Here is a 14,006-nt window from a genome sequence, read left to right on the forward strand (position 1 = left end):
GCGATACTCGCGGGTTTTTCGAGCCCCTCTGTTTAGTGTAGTCTCGCGTTGACTGAGAATGCAGTAAAATATCACCTATTTCAGACATGCATACCCTTTTCACGTTGATCTGATGTCTGTTTGGTGTCATGTCTGAGTACAGGGCGTCCTGGTCAATGTTATGAAAGAGCCACGACTGCAATCTTACGAGGTGACATTTCCATGTCACTTTCGATACGATGCAAATGCCGCGAGATCAAGGAAAAGGCTGCAGCAGCACAAGGTTAAACATGCACACACATGCATGCACACACATGCACATACACACACACACACACAGAAATGTGCAGCTTCTAAGATCACTGTACATGTTATCTCAGTCATGACTCATGCACAAAATCAGGGCACTAGTAAACACTATGATAGAGCCAAATTTAAGTTAAAAACTTCTCTAGTAAAACTAGAAACAAACTCAGATCAATCGGTCAAACTAGGCAGCGCTGATCAAATATTAATCAATTACATATATTACATATTATTATATATTATTACATATAATTCACAATTTATACTTAGTTTTTTTTTCTATTTATTTATTTATTATTATTATTTTTAATTTACTTATCTTTTGTGTTTTTGGCCCTTTCCATTTTCCTTTTTATATATGTTTCGTTTATGTTTCTATCGGATTTAATTCATTTATATGTTTAGATGTTATGGTTTATGAAATTAGTTCTGCTTATATGGTGCAGTAATATTGTTATAGGGATGGGGGGGTATAATTTGTTTATACAATTATTTCTGTGATTTATTGGATTTTGTACAGAATACCAATAGAAAGACTTTGAACCAGAAAACAAAATATGAATCAATATTCTGTTACTGTAATGCCTATTTCTCGCCTCAAATGTTTTCAGAAACATCTTGTAGTGTCCTGTTAAGCTGTAAAATGTTCTCATTTTACAGCTTAACAGTCCACTACAAGATGTTTCTGAAAACATTTACTTATTTACGTCTTCTGGTGATTGCATTTACGCTTAAAAAATCATAAAGGGTGTTAATTTGTGGAGATTATCTTAATGTGTGCACACAGAGTTTACTTTCCGCAATAATCCCAAACCCAATGGAAAAATCCCATTGCGCGTTTTCACGTTTTTGCATTCACATAGGTGAGGTTGCAATCTGCAAATGGCCCTATCTAGAGCCAGTGTTTGGTTTGTCCATTCTGGGCTACTGTAGAAACATGACAGCTGGCTCCGTGAAGAGGACCCGGCGATCTGCAACCTCACCGCTAGATACCACCAAATCCTACACACTGCACCTTTGACTACACTGCACATGTTCCTAGAGGTTCTCTAAAGGTTTATACAGGAACATTTCCAGAGGGTTATTTTTTAAAACCTTTACGGAACCTCTGGGAAGCGTTCCATGAAAATCCTCAGAAGGTCTTTTTATGATAAAAACTTTACAAAACCTTTAGGTAACATTCCCTGTAAGTTCTCAGAAGGTTATTATCGGAAAAAAAAAACAACCTTTACAGATCCAAGGAACGTTGCCTGAAGTTTTTATAAATGTTTTTCAAAAATAACCTTCTGAGAACTTGCAGGAAATGTTACCCTGAGGTTCCGTAAAGGTTTTACACAAATGTGGTTACGGTTGTGAAAAATATAACCAACGGGAACATTTAGGGTAAGTTTCTGGAGGGTTACCTGTTTGTTGGGCAAATGTTTGCATGGAATAAAAATCCTTTAAACAAACTCAGAGGATTAAAAAGTTCAAAAGTTCAAAGTCCCAGAGGCGTTAATGTACACGAATCCACTGTCTGTGTCGACAAGCAGCTGCCTCCCCTGGGGCATCCTCTCCCCCTCAGCCACGGATCCAGGAAACAGGTCCCAAATTGCCTACAGCTAACACAATTTTCCTTACGCTGTGTTGTTGTATGATCCAATATTTGCTCTCCTTTTAGCTCTGTTTTGGTCTGCACCAACTTTTGAGGGAAAACAAATCTCTTTATTTAGCTGCTAAGTGCTCTGCTGTGTTCCTTTGTCTGCTTTTTTTTTTTTTTAATTAGAGCGGTGAGAGTGAACCAAAGTTGGTGACAATTCTCTATGACACCTTTCACATTACCCATAGTCATTTGATCCAAGATGAAAATATTGATTAGTACAACTTTAACTTTTATTGATTAGATAGCTGCAAGATTTCACAGACCGGAGGAAAACAACCAGTCAGAGCTGGTCTGGAGTCTGTCGTCCATCTGCTGTCTATGAGAGCCGGCTGTCAATCATTCGCAAACTCCGATCAAACGGTCAAACGAGGCAGCGCTGATCAAATAAGAATCAATATTTTGTTACTTTAATGCCTATCCCCTCAAATGTTTTCAGAAACATCTTGTCGTGTACTGTTTAGCTGTAAAATGAGAAAGTTTGTGACCCGGCAGCCATGTTTGATCTGTTGAGGAAATGCCAAGCACCGCCCACCAGCCGGAGCACAGCCAATAAGAACGCTCAATAGGAACGCTCTCTCAATGAAATTACCTGTGATTTGCCAAAGTCTCCAGTCACTGGCTATAGGTGTTTTAAAGACTGAAAGCAGAGCCATGAGGAGGTGCAGAAGTCTAGTTTTCTCTCAGAACACTTGAATTACAATATGCTGAAAGGTTATTATGGAATTTTTGCCAAATGATGGAAAAAATATACTGCCTACAAGCAGCAAAAATTGCAGCTCTGTGTCTACATCTGCAGGTCTAGAAATGCCAGTCTGCAACTGCAGGTGGTGCTGCTGCTTTCCTATTAAATTATGCTAGACGGTCAAGGAGAGGAGAAGTCCTTTGCAAGACATTATCTTTGATTTAACACAGCATTACTCCACAACACATCTTTTGCTAAAGTGTCCATGATGGTTAAACAAAATATGGACTGTATGTAATATTGATTTCACTTTGAGCTTTCCTTAAAATGCAGAACAAAGTTTAATACATTTTACTAACTTGTTTAAACATATCTGTATCTTGATAACAGGGAGCACATTGTCACGCCCAGACAGGAAATGGTTGAGGTTGCTTGCCTCATTGCACAAATTCACTCTGAAAGCCAGAGTGCAATCAGTATGGTGCAAGTAACCGAGGCCTGAACAATGTCTACTGTCTGTCTTCTGGTGACCGTGGGTGTAGTTGTAGGAATTGCTTACATTTTCCGTCATGTTGTGGTGAAGGGAAAGCGGTGCACAAGTAAAAAACAGCTGGATGGGAAAACTGTGATTGTGACCGGTGAGTAAAGGTTCTTGTTTTTTTTGTAGACTGCCGTGTGTCATCAGAGTGGCAGAAGTCATAGCCACTGGCTTTTTTTTAATTATAGACTATTGATTAGATGTATGCACTACTTTTGAGAAATTGTGCGGGAAGAAAAATCTCATATATACAGCACATTTTATAGCTTTCCAGTGATTTCAGTTGCAAACAGACTGTGACTGCAACTCTACATGAAAACAAAACTTTATGAATATAAAATAGAGAATTTGAAAGTAAAGGGCTAAAATTAGATTTAGGGGATGGAGCAAGGTATCAGATCAGGTTCATAACAAAGTCCTCATATTCTTGAATTAAAAATCAGACAGTTGTCATCTAATATGAAGGAGATTCCATCATCAACTTTGAAATGGTCTGACAAAAGTACAGCCCAGAAAAGTTCTTTTAAAGGGGCTCTATGTAAGAATCAGAAATTGCTTGTTAACAGCGACACCTGTTGCCGTTAAGTCAACGTCGCGCGAGCAACAGGCCAAGTGGGGAGTATTCTCTCCTCCAGGTGTATATGTTTGTTCTGTTCATTAGATTCGGTAATGTATTTTCATGCAGCAAAAATGTAAGTTACTCTTGCATGCATTGTGCACTTGCAACCGCATTAAGTCGACCCTAGCACGCATCAACTCTGAGTGATCCCATAAAATCTCAATACTAACCTGATTAATGTAAATAAACATAACTTCCATCATGAAAAAAAAGGACTATCATCCTTGCACTAGGATTTAATTGCATCAATTGAAAAGAGTGACATCCCCATCACCTGCGGCTCTCATTTTTTTGATCTCCAGGCAGCAACACAGGCATCGGGAAGACTACGGCCATAGATCTGGCAAAAAGAGGCGCCAGAGTGATTCTAGCCTGTCGCAGTAAGCAGAGAGGAGAGGCTGCTCTTGAGGAAGTGAAGAGGGTGAGTAGAAATCTATCAAGCTCCGTTTCTTCTTCCAAGAGAAGCTTCTTTGTCCTAAATGCCTTGTTGACGAGCTCGTGGGTCATATTATGTAAGCTTATGAGTTGCTAATAATGATGTTGTGCTGATGTTATTGTGTGTAGAATGTTAATACTTAGCATATTTTTAGCAGCAGAGGTAGATGGTATAGCTGATATCACTCTGTCTGCTGGTCCACTCTAATAAAACACTGTTGCACAACACTTTTTGGGGAAGTATCCTAGATAGTCATGTGGCCACACAGAGATTAAGAAACAATTGATAACAAACAAGTGTATTCCAAAATTTCACAATGCATCTTATTATTTTATATTCAACTTCTCATTCAGTGTGCTAATACTGCTCCATTATCTCCCACAGGAGAGTGGCAGTAATCAGGTAGTGTTCATGCCGTTGGATCTGGGGAGTCTCAAGTCTGTTCGCAGTTTTGCTGAGACCTTTCTGAAGTCTGAACCCAGACTGGACATCCTCATCAACAACGCAGGTTAGATTGTTCATCGCAGTGATCATTAACCTGCACAGCATCAGAAACCCTTGTTTTAGAGGTTTACATCCTTATCTGTCTTCACTGCGTCATTTAAAGTTTTATTTTAACAACAACTTCAAAGTTTATTGCAGAAAGATAACTCTATTATTCCTACTAATAAAGGATAATTTAACATGGTATGATGTGGGCAGCAGTTGTAAATGTTTCAGCTTTGTTTGTGACCACCTTGGTACATTGAACATCGGTACATCTTTATCATGATATGAAAGATATGAAACATTAATTGAACAGTGGTAATGGAGGTGAAACCAGACTGGCACACAGGGGTGGACTAACCAAAAAATACTCGTCTCTATCAACTGTCAGGAAAAAGGGCAGGGGTGTAAAGGAAACTTAGGTTCTTCCTGGATCGGGGTGGTCACTTTCCTTTCTTTAAGGGCTGTGGTTCTCCTGGAGAAAGAAAGAGAGATCAGGCAGGAGTGTCACTCTTAGTTTCCACAGCCTTCCTTCCTTGAGTTCTCCTCCTCTGACAGCTCCTGCTCTCATTCTTATCCAGTAGTCCCTGATTACTGATGTAGCTCAGATGGTTTAATTAAAAGTGTCCTATTACTTAGAACATAGGGCATTGGTTTACATGCACAAAAAGGGGTATTTAAAAAACTTTTGATGCGTACAACAATTCTACATATTTATATTTATTATGGATATGATCGTGAACCTATATGAAAATGTATTAATGTGTACTTTAGGTGTTTTTCTAACAAACTCAGCAAACCAGTACTTAGATTTTACCACAGCTGCTGAGTCATATATGATGATGCTAATGTTAAAATAATCTAATTTTCCCCAACTGAATCTGCAGTTTAGCAGCTTGAACTAACGTTAGATTCCCCATTCGGAACGGGCCAATGGTTTGGTCCCCGGAAGTGATGCTTGCAGCGTTGTCAGGGAGCGCAGAGCGCTTGTTGACTCCAGAGAAGTGAAAAAGAGTTTGGTTGTAACGTTAGTATATCCAGCAGCAAAAGTGAACTGTAGTCAATGAGCTGCGGCCTGTAAAGGCCAGCTGCAGACGACATGCTCAACTCAGTCCGCATAGCCTTGAAGCCCCACTCCCGCTGCTGCACATAGCGCTATCACTTGTTTATTCAAAGTTTATTAATATTGAACGTGTAGCGTGTCCAAATTGCACCAACTTTGACACTGCATGTCCCTGGGTCCCCAGCAATGCACGCCCCAAATGTGAAGTAGATTGGATGAATGGTTCTCAAGATATGCGAAGGACACACCCACATACAGACAGACAGACATACAGAGATTCCTTGCTTTATAGTTAGATGTTTGCTATATTAATATTAATTAATATATAATCTATTGCACCTTTTTTGTTACAGCTTTTATTTTTCTAGCCATTATTTATATTGCATACAGATTTCCTGTGCAGTGAGGGTTTATTCCTGACATTTTGGGTGTAATTATTTTCAGTTTTAGTTTGATATAAAATGGTTCGGATCATTTGGCTAAAGTAATGGCTTCTTTACAACATGTCTGATCTTCTTGACCTATCAAACTTTGTATAGCAATGTTTACATGTTCCTGGATCTTAGGAATTACTTTAGTGTGTGTAATGGGAACCTTAACTGATGGAAATTAAAAAAATATGACCAAGTTGTAATAAACTGAAATGATCCTTCAACTGAGTTTACAGGTAATAGCTGCTGTAATTTGATCACTTGGGGACTGTGACGTGTTGAATCAATTTTCTGTGCAGAGACGGGATCTTAGTTTTTTCATGTCTGCTGGAGGATAGGCAATGTATGCTTGTCTACCCTTCTGGACAGAAATGTGTCATAGTCAACTCAGCAAGTACGTAATGCAAGATATAGAAGACATGCGAGTTCTCTGAAATCACGATCATGTTGACTGTTCTTGTGACTCCAGACTGTCAAGGAATCATTATACTCTTCCACAGATATTAGATAGTTTAAAGCCTTGCTTGTTTTGATGTTGCCATGTCTGGCAACAGGATTAAGCTCTCTCCATGTTTTTTGTTACAGGTGTTTACCTACAGGGTCGAACAGAGGATGGACTCGGGATGATGTTTGGCGTCAACCACATTGGTCACTTCCTGTTAACCAACCTGCTGCTGGATCGGCTGAAGGAGTGTGAGCACAGCAGAGTGGTCACCGTGTCGTCTATGGCACATAACTGGGGAAAAAATTGATTTTGACTGCCTGAACACCCACAAAGCTCTGGGACTGGGAACCTCATTCATAGAGGTTTTCCAGGTCTACTCCGACAGCAAGTTGTGCAACGTCGTCTTCACCCATGAGCTGGGCAAGAGACTGCAGGGAACCAAGGTCACCTGCTACTGCCTCCATCCAGGTCAGTGGTCAGATTATGTCACCATTCAACTAATGCAAAGAAGATGGGAAATAAGATTTTAAAACAAGGAATTGTACTACACTGGTTCATAAAATGGGGCACGATGGGGGTGTTTGAGGAAGTTTAATACAGTTCAATGCAACGAGTGTCGAGGCTCTAGTTCAGGGGTCTGCAACCTGCGGCTCCAGAGCCACATGCGGCTCTTTAGCCCCTCTCCAGTGGCTCCCTGGAAAGTTATGACTTTATTCTCGTAATATTACGACTTTATTTTCGTAGTATTGTGACTTTATTCTCGTAATATTACAACTTTTTTCTCGTAAATTTATGACTTTATTCTCGTTATATTATGACTTTATTCTCGTAATATTAGGACTTTATTCTCGTAATATTCCGACTTTTTTCTCGTAAAGTTATGACTTTATTCTTGTTATATCACGTTTTTTTTTTTTGTAATATTATGACTTTATTCTCGTAATATTAAAACTTTTTTTCTTGTAAAGTTATAACTTTATTCTCGTAATATTATGACTTTATTCTCATAATATTAAGACTTTTTTTCTTGTAAAGTTATGACTTTATTCTCGTCATATTACGACTTTATTTTCGTAATATTATGACTTTATTCTCGTAATATTAAGACTTTTTTTTCGTAATATTATGACTTTATTCTCGTAATATTAAGACTTTTTTTCTTGTAAAGTTATAACTTTATTCTCATAATATTATGACTATATTCTCGTAATATTAAGACTTTTTTTTCTTGTAAAGTTATAACTTTATTCTCGTAATATTAAGACTTTATTTTCGTAATATTATGACTTTATTCTCGTAATATTAAGACTTTTTTTCTTGTAAAGTTATAACTTTATTCTCGTAATATTATGACTTTATTCTCGTAATATTATGACTTTATTCTCGTAATATTAAGACTTTTTTTTCTTGTAAAGTTATAGCTTTATTCTCGTAATATTAAGACTTTTTTTTCTTGTAAAGTTATGACTTTATTCTCGTAATATTACGATTTTTTTCTCGTAAGATTATGACTTTTTTTGTTTAAAATGGTTCTTTTGATAATAAAGGTTGCTGACCCGTGCTCTAGGGATAGCAATGTAGGTTGGTCAGTCCACCAAGGATTGCCATGAAATCTGGACCAGACATCCAGGTCCCCAGAGGATGTATCCTAATGACTTTGATGATCCCTTGATGTTAGGCTGCTAGCATGGCCGAGGACCCTTTTTGGGTGGAGGGAAAGACAATATCAATATTTGTAATAATGAATTTTTATGTAATTATAATGTATTTTGTATGTACACCAACAGGACCATAAAGTGTGTGTTTATTTTAGTATGTATACATTAAAACTAAAACTACATTATTTTATGCTTTTGCAGGAGCTATCAAAACTGAGCTGGCGAGGAACACCGGCTCAGTAATGCAAATGCTCATAAAGCCCATGGTTGTGTTTTTCTTCAAAGACACCGTTCAGGGATCCCAGACCACCCTGCATTGTGCTCTCGAGGAGGGGATCGAACCTTTCACTGGACGTTACTTCTCTAACTGCACTGTAAGAGACGTCTATGCTAGAGCCAAGGATGACGCTGCTGCAAAGAAGCTGTGGGAGCTCAGTGAGAGACTCTCTGGTCTCGCATAAAAAGCTTTCCATCAAATTCCTGATATTGGCTTGTCATTGTTTCGGTCATATAAATTATGGGAAGATATCCTGGCAGGCAAGATAAGGCAGGTGTATAAGGTAAAGGTTTTGTACAGCACTGCTTAAGCATTCATGTTGGTGATAACTTATAACTGTAATAATTTACATTTGATTGTAAAGATTTGATTTGAGATTTTGATTGGAATTATTGGAATTATTGATGCACATTATAAATAAACACGTGATGGGTTCCTACATGAACACAATGCTACCTTATACTGTGATCATACTGGTTATTTGACACGAAAGTTTCTGGTTTCGCTGGTTTAGAGTGAGTTAAGGTGTGTTAGAAAAAGGTGAAGACAGGTTTAATTTAACAATGTAAAACAAATAATCTGATGACAGATGCCAGTCTAGTGAATCAACTCAAACCACACCCAGAGAAGGACATTTTTGAGTTTTAAAGGGACAGTTCGGGTGTTTTGAAGTGGGGTTGTATGAGGGACTTATCCATAGTCAGTGTATTACCTACAGACCCCCACACGAGAAACAGACACGAGTACCAGCATGGAGCAAAGTTATATACTGCTGTGAACGGTGGTTGCAGCAAAACATATTTCAGACTCCTAAAATAAGTCAATATCAGTTTGATAAGTGTACTCTATATTTAGAATATTTTCTGATGGGGAACTAAACTGAACGTGAAACTCATCTATACTGTCGCTACAATGTCTGGCGTCTTTGAAGACAACATAGATAAGTTTCACTTTCAGTTCAGTTCCCCATCGGAAAGGGCTGTCTGACGGCAAGATGAAGCGGTGAAAATATTCGAAATATAGCATACACTTAAATGGATATGAATCTTATTTTAGGTGAGCCTTTCTTTTAGAGGGCTAAAATACGTTATGCTGCTGTCCCCGTCTACAGCAGTACATTACTTTGCTCCCATGCTGGTACTCCTGTCTGTTTCACCAAACCGGGGGTGTGCCGACCACCGTCTACTGTCGGTAACTGCAGAACTGGGTACCCCTCCACTCACTCCTCCATTTCCAAGGCTGCGGTAACGTGAGCCGCCGAGTGCAAAACCGTGGAAACGCTGTTGGTCTCGCTCAGAGCCCATTCTTACCATAACACCACTTTAGGAGCAACAAAGTCATATGGTGGTTGGCGGTACCACGGTTTTGCATTCTGCAGCTCACGTTACTGCAGTTTCACAAGCTATGGTGGCCTTCAAGTAACGTAAAAATGCGAAAGGCTCTCTCTAGAGCCAGTGTTTGGTTTGTCCGTTCTGGGCTACTGTAGAAACATGGCGGAGCAACATGGTGGACTCTGTGAAGAGGACCCGCTCCCTATGTAGATATAAAGGGCTCATTCTAAGCTCATGATTCTTAGTGTCAAGTGATTATACACTAATGAAAACATAGTTATGAATATTATATTCCATTTCTGCTAATAGATCCCTCGAAATGTTACACACTGGTCCTTTAAGAAACCAAGTTTTCAGGAGCTTGAATGGATGATCAGATTATTATTGGAGAACCTTCTTTTCTTCGAGCACAGAACTGGAAGCGTGGGTCTTTACTCAGTTCCTATGCACACCTGAATCTCTCTGTATTTGGTCCCGCTCTACCACTGAGCGACAGCCGCCCCGCATGAATGTTTATGAATTAATGAATGACTAAATTAAAAAAAAAGTATCTTCAAAAATATCACTGCAATCATAAGAGCTCAGTCATAATGCTTTTGCTTTGATGAATTCAGAATTGTTTTAATAGATCTTTCAAATGTAAAGTGTTTGTCTTCGTTGTAGCGATGACACACACTGAATCTTACATGTGTACAGTATGAGTGTGTGCCTGCGAGTGTGTTATGAATGAGAATCATTCAAACTCCAGTATCAACAGGGACATAGATCCATCTGACATTTTGAATTCTCCCTGGAGGATGGTTTGAGGGACATCACATTTCTTCTGAAAGGAGTCTTTTTAAAAAGAGAAAAAATTAAAAAAAACAGCCGCAGCTAATAGTTGGTGGTTTGGTACTCCTATTTGCAAGCACTGACACTAGGCCGTATTGTTGACAATAATCACTAATGGGGCAAATTTAAAGCTGCTGCTCAAGCTTGGTGAAAGTGCTTTTAAAGTTTTTACACTCATCTCGGTGTGAGCTACAGAGTCACTTTAAACTAGATTAGTTTATAAGCATGGATGAGTATAAAAACAGGAATAAGGACTATTTTACCACTGTATGTCCTGTTACTGAACACTGCTAATTCATTGTTTGATTTAGTTTGCTGTTTGTTTTAAGTCTGTAGTTTGTTTCTTTTATGTAAAATGTCTTACTGTACGTTGTTTGTTTTATCTTTTTTGCTGTTTTGTTTTAAAGGAGTAATATGTAGGACGGACAGCTAGCGTTTAAAACGGGTAACAGCAGTCCAAATTCATAGCCACAAACTTTAATTTTCCCAGTACTAAATCAAACACAAGAGTGTAGTTAATGTTTCATTTGTCATCTCAGAGGCATTTACTACAACCAAACACACCCACGCCCTCACTTTGTCAAAATCAAACTCTTGGAATAAGGCTCTGAAGACGGCAGATTTATTTTACACTTTGTCTGTTTAAAGCAGAAGGCTTATGATGATTTGAAATTGGGATTAGAGGTCATTCTCCACCCAAACCCTGATTCTGGTTCAACAGGTTAGTCTGGGAACATGGTAACTATACCCAGCAGACTCTGAAAGGGAACAGGACTGAGACGACTTCAAATTTACTGTTACACATGTGTGACTATTTCCTACAACTACAAATTCCACAGGTCACAGGTGTTTATCTCCAATAATACCTTCATACAAATGGGTTTGGCCATAATAGGTGAATCTGTTTTGAAGTTATGCACCTTTTTGTTACAGGTGCACTCTCACTGCCACACCCCCTGTTTTGCCAGTTGGCATGAACCCAAAGACACCTTCACACACACACAATTGACCTCCATGCCAAATTTCAACCTGTGGCCGCCAAAGGGTGGGGACATTTTTGTGGACCAACCGACAGATAGGGTGAAATATAGAGCTAAAAAAATATAATAAAATCGAAGCCCGTCTGCCCAGATGCCAGTGTGTCGGTCCGGTTCCCCTTCACCAAGCTTTGACTGCTTCTTTTGTTTACACTGACAACATTCACCTCACATTATCCACTGCACTCTCATTCATCACTGATCCTGACTTTTACACCTCGTGGCAATTATCATCGTAACTTACTTTAATAAATTTCAGTTTGTTATTGCCAAGTTTGGTGTGCATCTCCCTCCTTTGTTGTGGCCCACGAGCAGGTCATAACAGTAGGAATCCCGCCCTGCATGATCTCTCGAAATGAACCTTTCAGCCAATGTTACTTCTTCAAGTATGGGACAAATCTGTGGGAACTGAGAGATTGTGTGGTCTACCATCAAAAACTTTACAGCTGATTCCTGACATTGGATGTCATCATGTTATAAACAGAATTTGGTGTTGTTTCCTTCAAACATGACGCTATTACTGTACATGGATCACAATATCTAGAACTGGACTCAATATTTTCTTGTGCTTGTTTTGTGAAAAGCTTAGCTATAGGCTAACAAGTGCAAGGTTAACATAAAGGTTTGGCTCTTAAACTAGTATGAAAGCTGCTGGCCAGTAAAAAAAACCCAAACATTTTCTATTAACTCAATTAGAATTCAAGTTAAACTAAATGTAAAATTAAAAAAAGCTGTCATCCAAATGAATTCTCCTAGTGGGAATGGGTTGTGATTCAGATCACACCCTTCTTTCACTGCCACTCCACTCCTCCCTAATAAGATAAAGACCTGTCAGTTGTTGGTTCTGTCACCATGACTTAGCAACTTTCATCAATGCTGTGTAGTGTTTGTAAAGTCCTTTTATGTAATATGTTGTGTTTGCACAGTCATGGCCGGATAATTCTGAATATGAATGTCAAATAGCCGATCCCAGTAAAGTAATCCCACAGACTATACTTGTGTGATAGATCAAGTTGTTTCTGCATAGCAGTAGTAGTAGTCAGTGAGTTCTCAGAGCTTTTTGAATACTATAAATGCTGTTGGTGGTTTGCAGATTGAGCAGGTGTGATGATCCTCCTAATAATACCGTGGCTTTATGTACATAAAGAATTCAACTTTAAATGACATGCTTCAGCACACACATTCAATGCACACACCACTATGTCTCCATGTCTACAGCACAAATACACACTACTGCATACACATAAAACTACTCCTACTACTTAATTATTATTAGACTCTACTTCAGAAGTCCTCTACCTGCAGTAGCCTATCTTATTTCATTATTTATTTTATTTAAAGCTTTCCTTATTTTGTGTCTATTTTGCATGAAAGTGCCCAATTTTTTTTTTTTTTTAAATAAATGCCAAAATACAGCACTTTTTATAAAAGTGGTAAGATGATAGTAGTAGTCAGTGAGTTCTCAGAGCTTCTTGAATACTGTAAATGCCATTGGTGGTTTGCAGATTGAGCAGGTATGATGACCCTCCTTATACCTTGGCCTCATGTACATGAAGAATTAAACTTTAAATGACATCACTACACACTTGCACATGTGCTCTCCCCATGTCTACAGTGCAAATACACACTACTGCATACATACACACAAAACTACTCTACTTTAGTTATTAGACTCTACTGTAGAAGTCCTTTACCTGCAGTAGCCTATCTTATTTCATTATTTATTTTATTTAAAGCTTTCTTTCTTTTTGTGTCTATTTTTTTTCCCATATATAATTTGTCTGTGCACTGTAAAAAGTTTAAGGTGTGTCACTCTTGACAAAAGCACACAATTATAAGTATTTAAAGTAATTCATTCATAATTATTATTAATTATTATGTTAATTAAATATTAATAATGAAGGGAGTATCCTGTTTGGATTGTACATGCTCTTTATAAATGTATTAAATGTAATAAATGTTACTACTAAGGCGACATCTGGCGGTTCAGTGACGCTAAAACCAAGAAACCCAACCGGATGTTTGAACTGTTTTAGATGGATTGTCCTTCAAAATAAATTATTTATATAGATAAACTTAAAATATATCATCTTGCCACTTTTATAAAAAAAAGTGCTGTATTTTTTAATTCATATAAAAATAATAATTTGGGCACTTTCATGCTTAACAAACAGTAAACGATGTTTTGTTCAGCCACAGGTAGTTTATTTTGAAAGTCTCTCGAACAGCTGTAAAGGAAGTTGAC

At 38.2% G+C, this 14,006-nt stretch overlaps 1 pseudogene; it reads left to right on the top strand.

Moving 5' to 3' along the window:
* The first annotated feature begins 3,017 nt into the window (after window positions 1-3,017).
* LOC119491196 lies at window positions 3,018-9,030 on the top strand (annotated as a pseudogene).
* The last annotated feature ends 4,976 nt before the right edge of the window (window positions 9,031-14,006 follow it).

Source organism: Sebastes umbrosus, chromosome 7 (assembly GCF_015220745.1).
Source record: "Sebastes umbrosus isolate fSebUmb1 chromosome 7, fSebUmb1.pri, whole genome shotgun sequence".
Classification (NCBI taxonomy): Eukaryota; Metazoa; Chordata; class Actinopteri; order Perciformes; family Sebastidae; genus Sebastes; species Sebastes umbrosus.